The sequence below is a fragment of the Tauraco erythrolophus genome, chromosome 9 (assembly GCF_009769465.1).
Source record: "Tauraco erythrolophus isolate bTauEry1 chromosome 9, bTauEry1.pri, whole genome shotgun sequence".
NCBI lineage: Eukaryota > Metazoa > Chordata > Aves > Musophagiformes > Musophagidae > Tauraco > Tauraco erythrolophus.
In genome coordinates, this window is record NC_141473.1 from 21,281,552 (window position 1) to 21,294,680 (window position 13,129).

Genomic DNA, 13,129 nt, shown 5'->3' on the forward strand with positions numbered 1-13,129 from the left:
TACCAAATAACGCATTACATGTCACGGGAAGATTACAATACCTGATACATTGACGGTACTTGCATTATTAGCATATGAGTTTCATCATGTTTAGCTTTGATTTCACTTTCAGTGCTGCCATTTAGTCAGTGAAAATACAAGTGGAATGGTCACTAACACATTAAGTTTAGGCAGCTATAGCTCCCCATCCTTAAGGATATTCACAGGATCCAGTTTCAGTCATCTAATTTAGCTATCTGTGTGGTGGAATCCATCTCACATAATGCTGGACGTGTAAAAGCCAGATGCCTCATCTTTCCAGAGAACTATAGCTTTAATCTGTGGTGGTCACAACCAGCCACATCCAGATTCTGCAGAAATCAATCTTATCAAAATAATTCTTTGGCATGCACAGTATAACAATAAGAGGAATGAATCCTTACTCACATTAGCCCTTTGTTGTCAGGCGTATGAAGTCAACCCTATTAATTTGACTGGGATAAAAGACAACTATATTGCATGGACAATTAGACACTGGTTGTAGGATTGAAAGGAAAAGATTATAACCTTTTATACTACAAATAAGCAGAAGCATTAGATTATTCAGCTCAATCAAACACTTTACCCAAATCTAACAGAAATCACCAATCTTCTCCCCACAGATGCTGGTGAAAAAGTTGGAAAGAATATTTAGGGAACTAGATCTCAATGGAACTTCAAATCTCTTTTCTCTGTGACAATTCAGATATTTTCAATGACACTTTGAAACCTTTTGGAGAAGAGTTTGAGGCTGAGAGCTCAACAAAAATACTACTTTCAGCAGATGACCCTTCCAAGCTATTCACTCTCTACTTAGATGACCACAGTTTCAGTAGGACTATAATATCAGTACTGTAACATTTCTTTTGCTTCACTTGTGACATCATTGTGTACATACTTTCTCACCCCCTTATTGATAGTTAGATGTAATTATCATATTCACTCTAAGCAGCTTCTCTCCCTGCATTGCACTAATCTCATATTGCATCATTCCTTTCATCATTCAGTCCCGTGGCATTCTCTGCCTCACTTCTTCCTACCTCTCCTCTCAGCTCCTGCTCCTGGAACATGCTTGCATTGACAAATCAACTTTTGGTGAGATCAGAAAGGGAAACTTCACATTTTTGCTATTCACATCTCATCCACTGCCACCTGAAGACTCCATATACGAAGACGCATAGTCAAGTTGGAATTACTTTCTACATTTCTTGGTAAAACCACAGTTCATATTTACAGCAGCTAATAGTACTTACTATCTGGAAGGGGGTAGAGAGAAGACAAAACTGTTCAGGAGCACTTAATAACCAATGATAACATTTCTGTAAGATTTTTCTTTACTTTCTTGTGATGTCTGTTTAGTTTTGCCACTTGGCCAACATGCATACTTAAGCAGATCATATACCTCCTGTTGGGGATGACAACGTAGTATTGTTACTCTGGTGTGAAATCTCAGAATCAATCTTTTATTTGCTGTCAAACAAAAGAATAAGCTACTTTCTCCTCCTTTCCATCAAGCAGGGACACTCTCCTTTGAAACACCCTCTGCATAATTGGTCCTTCTCCTTCTTTCCCAAGCTGGAAGCTTTTAAATTTTGCCAACTGGGATCCTTGTCATTTGTGTTTACTTTTCTCCCATGGAAGGTCAGCTACCATTCTAGAACCTTAAAAAGACCATATGTCCTATCACTAGGAGGATTTTCTTCCACGTTCATCATTGTACTGTTGAATCACTTTTCACTGCAATAAAGCAGAGATTATTTAACAGTGATCTGCAATATGTTTTCAGTGACATTTATTATAACTCCCTTCTGCTGTAAAAGATCCTGTAACATGTGGGTCATGAAGCAGAATCCCTGAACTTACTGGTTCCCTTTGGAATAGTTTGCTAGAATCCTTACTTCTTTTCTGGGAACAAGGAGAAAAGAATGAGTGAAGTTTCTCTGGCAATGATAAGTAACCCCATGATGAACTTGTGTTCACTGAGTCATGAGTGCAAGTGGTATTAAATGCAGACTGTTAGCAGGAAGATGAATGTAATAACAAACCATCTTTGGGGACTGGGCACCACTGACAAGCACTGGAATGTCTTGTGGTAAATACATCCTTTCTGAATGTATCATCATCAGTGGGTTTATTCCAGGTCTGGATCATGTTGCCATAACTCTGCAATGGCTTTCAAGAGCTTATAAAACTTATGAGCAAATTAAGTGAAGGCAGTAAATAAAATACTTTACATTTTCAAAGCACTTTGATCCTAAAGCTCACGAGAAACATAATTATAATCATATTTATGCACGAAACATTGTCAATTAGCAACTTGTAAGATTTTCCAAAATTCCTGATACAGATACTAGTTTTCTTCTGAAAATGCCATTAGGTACATATGCATCTGCATCTTAAGACATCTAAATATCTTTTTAAAAAACAATACAAGTACGTAGATGCTCCACTACATTTAAGTTGCTCTATAGATTTTACTTCAATAGAAACCTGTTTAGCAAAGACCTTATTGAAATAGCAAACCAAAATCAAATCTAAGCTTTAACTATTCTGTTTATCTATTTCCTGAAGCTGCCTTTTACAAATAAAAGACATTTCAAATTCCCCCTATGAGATTTTAACTGAATTATCACAATTTCTAACTTTTCTCTATAAATGCAGAAAGAGATGCAAAGAAACAGCCACACAGAGCACCCTATCTTACATCCACAAGTGCCAAAAAGTCCGTGCTGCCCCTCACCTACCCTAAGGAACTGCTCTTCATATTCTGCAACATATTTTCTATTGTCCTTGATGTACTTGTTCCTCTGCCTAGCTCTAGTATTGGAGTTCCTGCCAGCTTTGAATATCTCAGTGCCCTGCCATGTTCTCTGTAACACTGCCATCCTTGGGAGTAGTGCCCATCTCAATTTAACACTATTTAGTGATTTATAGATCTCATGGGCCACAGCTAGAGTGAATTCTGAATTACTGCTACACTAAACTTCCCTTGAACTGCAGCCTGGATCCACCTCCATCTTCTTGTAACTGAAGATGCCAATACCACTGTTTAAAACTAATACATCATTCTCCATTCTGTCAAACTTTCAGTGTCAGCAACTAGTTACAGTTGCTTTCTTTACTGCATCCTTTTCTTTACTGCTTCTTTACTGAAACTCCTCACCTTACTCTTTAATCCACTGCTCCTTAGTTCCCATGACTGTGTCTTTCAAAACATGTTTTCTAATGACCTCTCTTCTCATCTGCAGTTTACCTACAAACTACCATCTTTTTTCCTGGAAAACTCAACCCATAGGTGTGAATTCCAGACCAGCCACTGTGCTGAGAGCTTTGAAGCTGAATAAAACACACCTCAAATCAAGACTGTTTTTAAATAGAAAGGGACCAAGATGATTAAAGTGGATAAGGAAGATGTGAAAAGCACTGTGTTAAGCTGGCCTTTGTTATTTAATATTTCCTAGGGACCCACACTACACATAGCAAGGACTTGCTACTGAGTGCAGAAATGAGCCGTGTCAAGTTTTTAACGTGCTTTGTTATGCTTTAATAGTCAAACCCATTAAACTATAAAAATGTAACGATGCTCATAAAAACTTGACACTCCTCAGTAAAGACAGGGCCACTGGAAGTTGCCTCTGCTCCAGCACAACCCTGCTGAGCCACTTTACTAGCGCTCTGACTCCCAGCTCTGGGACGTGGCGGCACCGCGGCTGCTTTCAGCTCCAATGGAAGGAGCTGAACCCACCAAAATCACAAAGTAGAGGCTTAGAGCTTTGTTTGACTACAAACTTTTACTGCCTGCTGCAGCCCTTTCCAATTTCAGAACACATTGCTTCATTGCTTCAAAGCTGTCTCACTGACCAGAACCATGGACATTAGACCTTGGTGGAGCCAGAAGTCTGCTACTTCCACCATCTCATTTGGACGACTTTATTAGATCATCCCTGTTTCTCTAGTGGAGCTCTGGGAGATACTAAGATGCTGGCAATAAAGGTCCAGAATACCTGCTCTAACCTATGCACATTGTGCTACATCACTTTAGCATGAGAATGCCATCCAACGGTATACTAAGCAACAGAGTTCAGGCATGTCTTCTGTTCCTTTTTGCAATATTTCCTCAAGAAAAGCAGCATGAATGAAGAAAATAAACTTATTTCTCTGGTTATGGAAGTTTCTTATTTGTTCGGAGTTTATATACAAAAAAAAACCACAAGCCAATATATGTGGTCTTTTAGTTAAGTAAAAGAAAGCACACTATGCCTTGGAAATGTATCTTACATTTATAGCAAAAGCTGGTGAAGGTTTCAGTAGCCCTTAGTTACTCAGAGGGTTCTTTCTACTGTTTCAAATAGCCCTGAAGAAACCTACATCTCTTGAAATCCCCAGAAGGCGATGTGCTGCCAAAGAACTGCAGCTGAATGCTTTATTGAACTCATTTTCAACTAATCAAGCAAGTCAGATATCCAGCTGATGGGAAGGTGTGAGGAAAGTGTCCATAAGACTATCACTAACAATCAGCAATTACTTATCTCATATTTAAAGCAAGGTACTCAATTTACTTAGGATCTGCTAATTAATTTAGCAGTTTTGAGATGCCTTCTTTTCATGCAAGCCATGTGCAACTTGTTCTGCACTTCAGAATCCTTCTAAGGAAGCTCAAGATGACAGGTCAAGCCAGATGAAGAACTGAAATCAGATTTAACATTTTATTTGATCTGCACAGCTGCTCAGATCTTTCTTAAACTAAGACGCTGATAACCCTGAAACAGAAGATACAGATGTTACTGAAGATCTAGAGTTTACAAAGCATTTAATGTGGCTCTGCTGGGCACAATTGCACACATATTTAGTGTCTACGCTTGCTACTGCTACCATCTTATTACATTAACAAAGGCTGAAATAGGAATTTACTTCACAAATTCACTTCTTTGTGCACAGCTTTGTTAAGTTCACTACCCAGACTGGTACATATCACCCCATCACTTTATAAATACAAGGCTGGATAAGACTCATTTTTTCCATTTGCAAATGATATATAGGAAATAGGGTTGGGAAGAACATCAGAAGGTCACCCATACCACTCTCCTGTCCCACAGCAGGTTCAATTCCACCTAACCATTCATCTCAGATGTTCGTCCTTCATTTCCGTAAAAAGTTCCAGTCTCTAAGAGTACACATCTCTTCTAGTGCATCAGAGTCTTTCAGCTAAAAATTTCTGTTAGCCTTCTCAATGACAGGAAATCTAGCAGATTTGACACAACCATTCCGCACTGCTTCTCCAAATGCTGTATTTATGAGGTTGCACAGGTATTCTTTTGAACGTAATAAAACTTGGAATACAAGACCAAACAAAATATAAAAACAATGCTGAACATCATTAATGCATACAAGTAGTTTCAACCTAGCTTTCCCTTCTGAAAAGTAGTGATTTCAAGTAAAATAACTTGCTCCCTGCATTTCTTATTTTCTGACATTAGGGATAATTAATAAACATTTACTGAGTTTCTACCTATATGCATTAGGAATGTAGGGTTTATGCCTATCTGAGAGTCAGTATGATAGTTTACTGTATTCTAATTACAAGCTGATTACCTGTATTTCTGAATTTTTCTGTCCTACCATCCCCACCAGGAACGCAGTACAGACAGCCCAGGGAATTCATGTTAGCTTGCAGAAAATTACCAGTGCTGGTGTATAAAGTGAAAATAACTATTTGATGTGGAAATCACTAGCATGTAAATAATCATGAACATACAATGCCATTATGGGTGCATAAAGGGATTACCATGCCATTAGATCAGCAGTCCTTTTAATCCAATGTTAAACCATCAATTACTGACAGCAGATTTTTTAGCATCTGTTTGTTCCTTTTGTTCCACTGATGTGTTGATAATCTAAAACGTGTTCTTAGAAGAACTACTTTTCAGAGTAGAAATATATTGAAGTCACATGCAAGTATACCTCTAAGTACCGAAAAAGAAAATCTAGTGTTAGCTTCACAATTCTTCTGCTTCAATATTCATCTACAAGCTTTTTTCATTAATCTGTTTGTCATGGTTTAAACCCAGCCAGCAACTAAACACCACACAGCTGCTCACTCGCTCCCCCTCAGTGTGATGGAGGAGAGAATCAGAAGGGTAAAAGTGAGAAAACTTGTGGGCTGAGATAAAAACTATTTAATAGGTAAAGCAAAAGCCACACATGCAAGTAAAGCAAAACAAGGAATCCATTCACTACTTTGCATCAGCAGGCAGGTGTTCAGCTATCTCCAGGAAAACAGGGCTCCATCACACGTAACAGTTACCTGGGAAGACTGACACCATCGCTCCAAACATCCTCCCCTTCCTCCAGCTTTACATGCTGAGTATGATGTCATATGGTATGGAATATCGCTTTTGTCAGTGGGAGTCAGCTGTCCCAGCTGCATCCTCTCCCAACTTCTTGTGCACCTCCAGTCTACTCGCTTGGTGGGGTGGAGTGAGAAGCAGAAAAGGCCTTTACGCTGTGTAAGCATTGCTGAGCAGTAACTAAAACATCCCTGTATTATCAGCACTGTTTTCAGCACAAATCCAAAACATAGCCCCATAATAGCTACTATGAAGAAAATTAACTCCATCCCAGCCAAAAACAGCACATTGCTACAAAGTGATTCTAAGTGAGCCTTATGGAATTTATGGTATTTCTTCTTTCTGCAGAAAAAATCTCTCCGCATAGAATATGGGAGAAAGAGCTGGTAAAGTGTTCACATTGTGTCATTCCTACACATGATGAGTGGTTTTGAATTCATAAAATAAAAATGCCAAGAATAGGCCTTAGTTTACTACATCTGTGTACATTTATGATAAATTGGGGTGGAGGGTAATGAAATTTACAACTGAAAATATCAGAGGTAAGATGCCACAAGACGCCAAGAAGTAGTACGATACTTCATTTAGAATCGTGTTCCTACTTTTCTCCACTCAAACACCCACCACACACTTCAATCTATTTTGTTTTAATTGGCATCTTCCTAATAGCTTGAGAGTTATATAATGTTAATGAAAAGTTAGTGCAAGATTGAAGAACAAAGCATTTTATTTCAAAGCTTAATTTTTCAATTTACAAGGAATGAGAATTTTGGTGGAGTTTCAACTGATGATTTCTGTGGTTGCTAGTCTGGCATGATCCCTTTCTGAGCAAGCTGAGATCAATCTTAGCAAGAATTTAACAACTGATGGGGCCAAATTCATCTTGGGTGCAACTCCAAAGTTAATGCAGTGACATTACATTTTGGCCCAAAACTCAGTTTAACAGAAAAACAGAAAACAATCCCTTAGTATTCTTTCACAACAAGTAAAATACGCACATGGACTCAAACTACTCATCAGCAATCTGTGGAGTCAGTTTATACACTATGTGTGAATTCTGTTTACTACCAGGGATTCTGCCTACGGAAATCAGAATAAAAACTCCACTTTGATCTCTGGACACCTTCTGTGTTGGTTGTTGGGGTTTTTTTTTAAGTATGTTGAATATAATGTGGGATGATAACCTGAATGACTCTTTCAAATGAGACAGCTGAATGGTGAAATCCTCAGGAAAACTAGTGTTCTGCACATACCCACTCAAGTACCTTTCTGCTGAAGGCTGAAGGACAGAATAAGATTTCCTCAGAAAGAAGTGAGAGATGTTGGTTGAATCTGAGAAAATGAGAAAGATACATACGGATGGAGGAAATATAGAAAAAGGGATATATAGAGAGTCATAAATTCTGCTGAATTGTTGAAATGCCGGAAGAGGAAAGTAAGTGCTTACATTGAATAAGAAACAAGAGAAGAGACTTCATCCACGAAGCAAGGCAGGTAGAGGCAATAGCTCTCATTAGACCAAAAAGTATGGCTGGAAAATTCAGAAGAATTTCCAGCCTCCCTATACTAGTTATCTAATAAAAAATACTGCCTCTATCCTCAAATCTTGCCTTGAGTCTGACCATCATGGCCACTATATGACTACCACTGATTCAGAGCAAAGCCACAAAAGGATCCTGTACTCCTAAAAGCATTCTGATCTACTACAAAAAAACCACAAGGTCGGTATGGAATTATGGTCAAAATAACATGTACATGCATTTACTCTTTTGCCTGGAACAATATGTTTCCTGTAGAAGTGGTTTTTTGTTGTTTTTTTTTTTAAAAAAGCATGCTTGGAAATCTGTCAAAAGTTCCCAATCCCTTTGCTTTCATCTATCCTGAAAAAGTTACCTTCACATTCAGATCATCTGCCTAGGGAAAGAATGCATCTAAAAGTATGTATTTTGCAGTATTTGAAGAGTTGAGGGAAGGATGTCAGCATGGACCTAGACAATTACAATAGTAAGACCACACACTGTCATCTATCTGATGGCGGAAGAAAAAGCAAGCGTTCCAAAAAGATGACAAATGGACCTAGGCAAAAAGATGCTTCTGCATCTCATACAGACTAAGAGAAGCTTAAGATGCAATATAGTTTTAGTGTATTTGGGTCAAACACAGATGCTTGGTAAGTTTTTACAGGGAGGAAATGCCCTGGCATATCTATCATATTTAGGGTTTGGGTTTTTTTAACTAGCATAAATTATCGTAATTTCCATTAATATAACTACAGAATTTTTAGGAACTAAAGCTCTCCAGGAGACCATTTCATTTTTCACCCTACCTCAGGGCAGGATCGGCTCTGCTTAAATATCTGCAGCATCTTCTGTCCCACAGTACTTAATACACTCTGAACCTAAACCAACATCCAATTGTATCTGGATGAGATGCAAGATGACCCAAGAGACATCACTGATCTGAATCAGGCTTTAGGACATTCATAGTTGCCTTCACTCATTACTGCAGTGCTATCCCTTCTAGGAAGAGCATGAGAACCACGTATTCTTGCACAGAAACCATACCGCAGCTCAAAGAAATAAAGAGTTGTGTCTGAACCTGCAGGGGAACTAAAACCCAACACATTTGTAATACAAATAACATGTAAATCTTAAGTATTAATGAAAATATAATTGTTGTTGTGACCTCTCTATCACTTGCAATTAAGAAAGCATGGATCCTTAATACAGCTGTTATAGCTCAGGGGAGAGTTGTGAGCACCAAGTGTACCCCACTGGGCCAGGTTCTCCTGCCAGCAGGAGGTCAGCCAAAGCTATCAGAAGGCTTAGAAGGCTATGAACATGCAAGCTAGAAACACTGAGGCTACCTGACAGAGCTGCTCGCTGGGAAAATGCAATGCTACAGGATCATAAGTCATCCCAACTGTCACCCTAAGGACACGACAGTGTCCCATGCACAAGAGAAATGGGTTAGCCTTGACTTAGGGGCACGCTTGCCACCTACTGGTCAGCAGCTGCTTATCACGCTTCTGAAATACTTCCACAGTATGTGTCTAATCGAGTCCACCATGTGCAGAAACCTTTCTGTACTATCAGCACAATACATTCTCCTCTCCTCTGCAGCATTACTCAGACCAAGAAAATCCTGGAGAGATCCCAACCCAGTTTGCAAGAGGATCTTTGCAAAACCAGCTGTGGTCATGGATGGTTCCCAGCTGCGGCTGCCTTTCCCCCACCCTCTTTCCACAGCCTTCAAATTCCGCTTGTAAACAGGAATCTGAAGATGTGTATTACAGCTGGCCATCATAGCGCTGATGCAGGGTATATAATGGTACGCTGTGGTCTCACCCAGTCTATCTAATCCATCTCCCATCCCCACTTGTTCTCTCGGAAAGCACTCGTGTTTTCACTGGCAACTGTGGCTCAGCAGGTATGGATCCTGCCTGTTAAGTGCATCAGGTTGAGCTCTCAACTTGTATTCAACACCGACCTCAGCAAGAGTCTTTGCTGCCTAGGAAACAAACGGAGTAAAAGGACAGTGAATTCAAAGCTCTATAGGTTGCTGGCTGGAACTTAAAGACTGGTGCCTAGGACTGCTTGAAATATTTCCTTAAAATTGCTTTTGAACAGGAAATTGGATTTAAACCCCACCACCCTTTTCCCCTTTCCTTCCTAACGCTTTCTACTTTTGCTTCAGCCACAATCTGAGCAGTTTGATTGCCTTGTGCTCTCATTCTCCTGCATGGTCCGTAGCTTCCCCCTCCCATGGAAAAAAAAGAGTATGTATCCCAGAAAGCGTGTTGGCCAGGCACTTGTGGTGCATCCTCTCACAGTACAGAGACATGTCTCAAACAATGACAGGAGCTACTGCTGTTCAGGCGAGTTCCAAGGCAGCACTACCAATCTGGCTGAACTGGGTTTTCAACAAGCATGAGTTACCACTGGAATTTCCACGGGTAAAATTTGCTTCCCTTTCTAAATGGGAAAAAAATACCTAGTCTTTTTTCTTCCTAAATGACTTTATGTGGCAGTTCATGGGTCACTGAAAAGTTGAAAGTGGCTGCTGGAAAAAAAAAAAAAAAACACAAAAAACCAAAAACAACCCACCACAAAACAAACAAACAAAAAACAAACAGGTTTTCTGTTTCAAGCCAGTGCCTAGCAACATCACAGAATTACTACAACTCACCTGAACTGCAGCAGCAGTTAATTGCCTATGCCATCCTCATTACAAGCATAAATGGCGGACCTCAAGGTACAAGTACAAGTCTGGGTCCAAATAGACCTGTCATAAACACATGTTCCAAAAGTCTTCAAATATAGAAAAACAAGTCCTGAACTCTCAATAAGGTAAAACTGGAAAAGTTATAGATAATCGTGACATTTTCATCATTGATGGGCATAAGGGATTAATATGCCAATACCTGTTACATGCCAATTGTGTAATGAGAAACTAAAGTTAATTCCAGTCTTGCAAAATGCTAATTCTGAGTCTGAATAGTGCATGTGTTATCATATGCCAGTGAAACTAATGGAAGAGGACGGTGCTCTCTACCTCATATAACCGCCCCCTTAGAGTGAAATTCATCTTCTGCACGTCTCAGCTAGCTGACATAGGCTTCTTTTACAGCCAATGAAAAGCAACAGGCACCCCTAGAGCACAAAGCATAGGAACAGTTTTGGACTTCTATAGTAGGGTGGGACAAATTATGCTATATTGAACTGAGTATGTGTATCTTGGTTCCTAGTTCCTTACTTTCTGTAATTGTGCACCATTGATAATGTGGTATGATGCAAATAGAGGCAATTCCTGCTTCTTAGAAAGACAGACGAACTAAACTTTTGTCCCTAAAGATGAAGGATGGGGAGCCTGGCAGGGGGAAAGGCTATTCTTGCCACAGACTGGAATATGAGTGAGTGTGGATCCAGAATGGAAATCCAAGGTGAGAGCTTGTTATTGAGCTGATGGGATGGCCTGGGACAGTCAGTGCTGTTTCTCAAGAGGCAAAGCTTTCCCTGCAAACAATAAGCACTGCCCAATATGCCCAAACTCTTCTCTCAACAGTAAGAGCTTTCCAAGGCTCTGGATCAGCTCTGAGCATTCTGCTTGCTGTAACACCTAAACAGCACTATGCCTCTTTGTTCTTTTTTGGGTATTAAAATAATTTCACTTTTGTTCAGAAAAACTGAAAAAAACACAAAAGCCTTTTTTACTGACCATATATCATTCTTGTCACACCATGTGATTTTGGATGGAATGTGAAAAGGATTTTTAGAGTTCTGCCATCAGTTTCTATGAGAACCTGCAGCCCACAGCATTTCATTCAGTTAATTTCTAATTAATAAGTTATATACTTAAGGAATGGTCTTGTACGGTCCAAGCTAACTGTGTAGCATTATACATAGCGAGGTACTTTTGTGAGTGAAAAATGAATGAGCTGTCCTACAATAAGTAGTAACCAGAAATTTGGACTGAAGCCCAAATTCAGTAATAATTTATGTTTGATTAACTTCCCTGGAGTTTTAACCTTCATTATCCCTGCTACTGACTTTATTATTAAAAATAAAGAGTCGGGCAAAATTATTTTAATATAGATAGATCTAACCCTAAAGGGACTTCATAAGTTACATTACTGTAGAACAAAAAGAAGAGACATTACTCTTGGTGCACTGTATTTCGTTTTGTATATTTCCTATGTATTTCCCACATGATGTTCTACAACAAAACACAAGCACAGGTCACAATAGTTCCTTTGTACAGATGTCTTTAATTCCATAAGAAAACTTTTTTTTTCATATATAAGCTGTTCTTCAGAGTGTGTAACACTATTTATATCACAATGATTTTAGCAGGAAGCTTAGATCTGCAGTTTAAAATGTTGAATGCATTGCTCTAACTATAGGGAGACTTTCTCCAAGTCCTAGCTTGCAAAGCTTTGACTCGAGCTATTTAAGATGAAGAAAAAAAAAAAAAAAAAAAAAGAGAGACTCTACTTGGCAAGAGCTTTAATTAGCAGAAATTTCCACGCTAGGAATATTATTCTGCATGAGCAGAAATTGCATAGCTCTTGCCTCTAGATGCCTTAGAGATGCCATTGATTGGCCATATTCAGAACAGGGGAATTATGTGACCCAGTGCTAATTTGAATTCCTTTACCAAACACATTTTTATTTCATCATCTCAGCTGCATAAAAGAGTCAAAGTACCAGAGCTTTAAAGACTCTGAATTCCTGCTGTTCTGCAATAAAATAAGGCAAGAAATACTAGCCATCCCTGGTTGATTCTTTAATTCTTTCCCAACAATGTCAAAGTATCAGTGTCCTACAGGTTTTAGTGCAGGTTAAAGACTGATACAAAGTGTATGCCTGAATAGGAGTTTGGAGTGAGTTAAGGAGAGAGAGAACATTTTAATGGGACATTGGTCCAAAATAGCCCAGCTTGTTCCTACCTCCTGCTGCCTCTTCCTCCTTTTCACAGGACCTTGATTGTATAGAAACAGTACAGACAAAAACCACAAACAACAAAAGGTTTGCTCACACCCCCAGTGGAGGTCATGAGCATGCTACCATGGAGAGGAGGGGAAAAAAAAAAAAAAAAGCATCAAAGGACGGTTTGGCTTATTTATAAGCAAAGATTAATTAATAGGAGTTTTGATACTTTAGTAGCGTACATTTGGGCAAATTTGTATTTGCAAATTGCTCGTTTAATACATTCAAGGGGCACAGAGCAATGCGGCCTGGTGCTAATTTTAAAAATGAATCAAA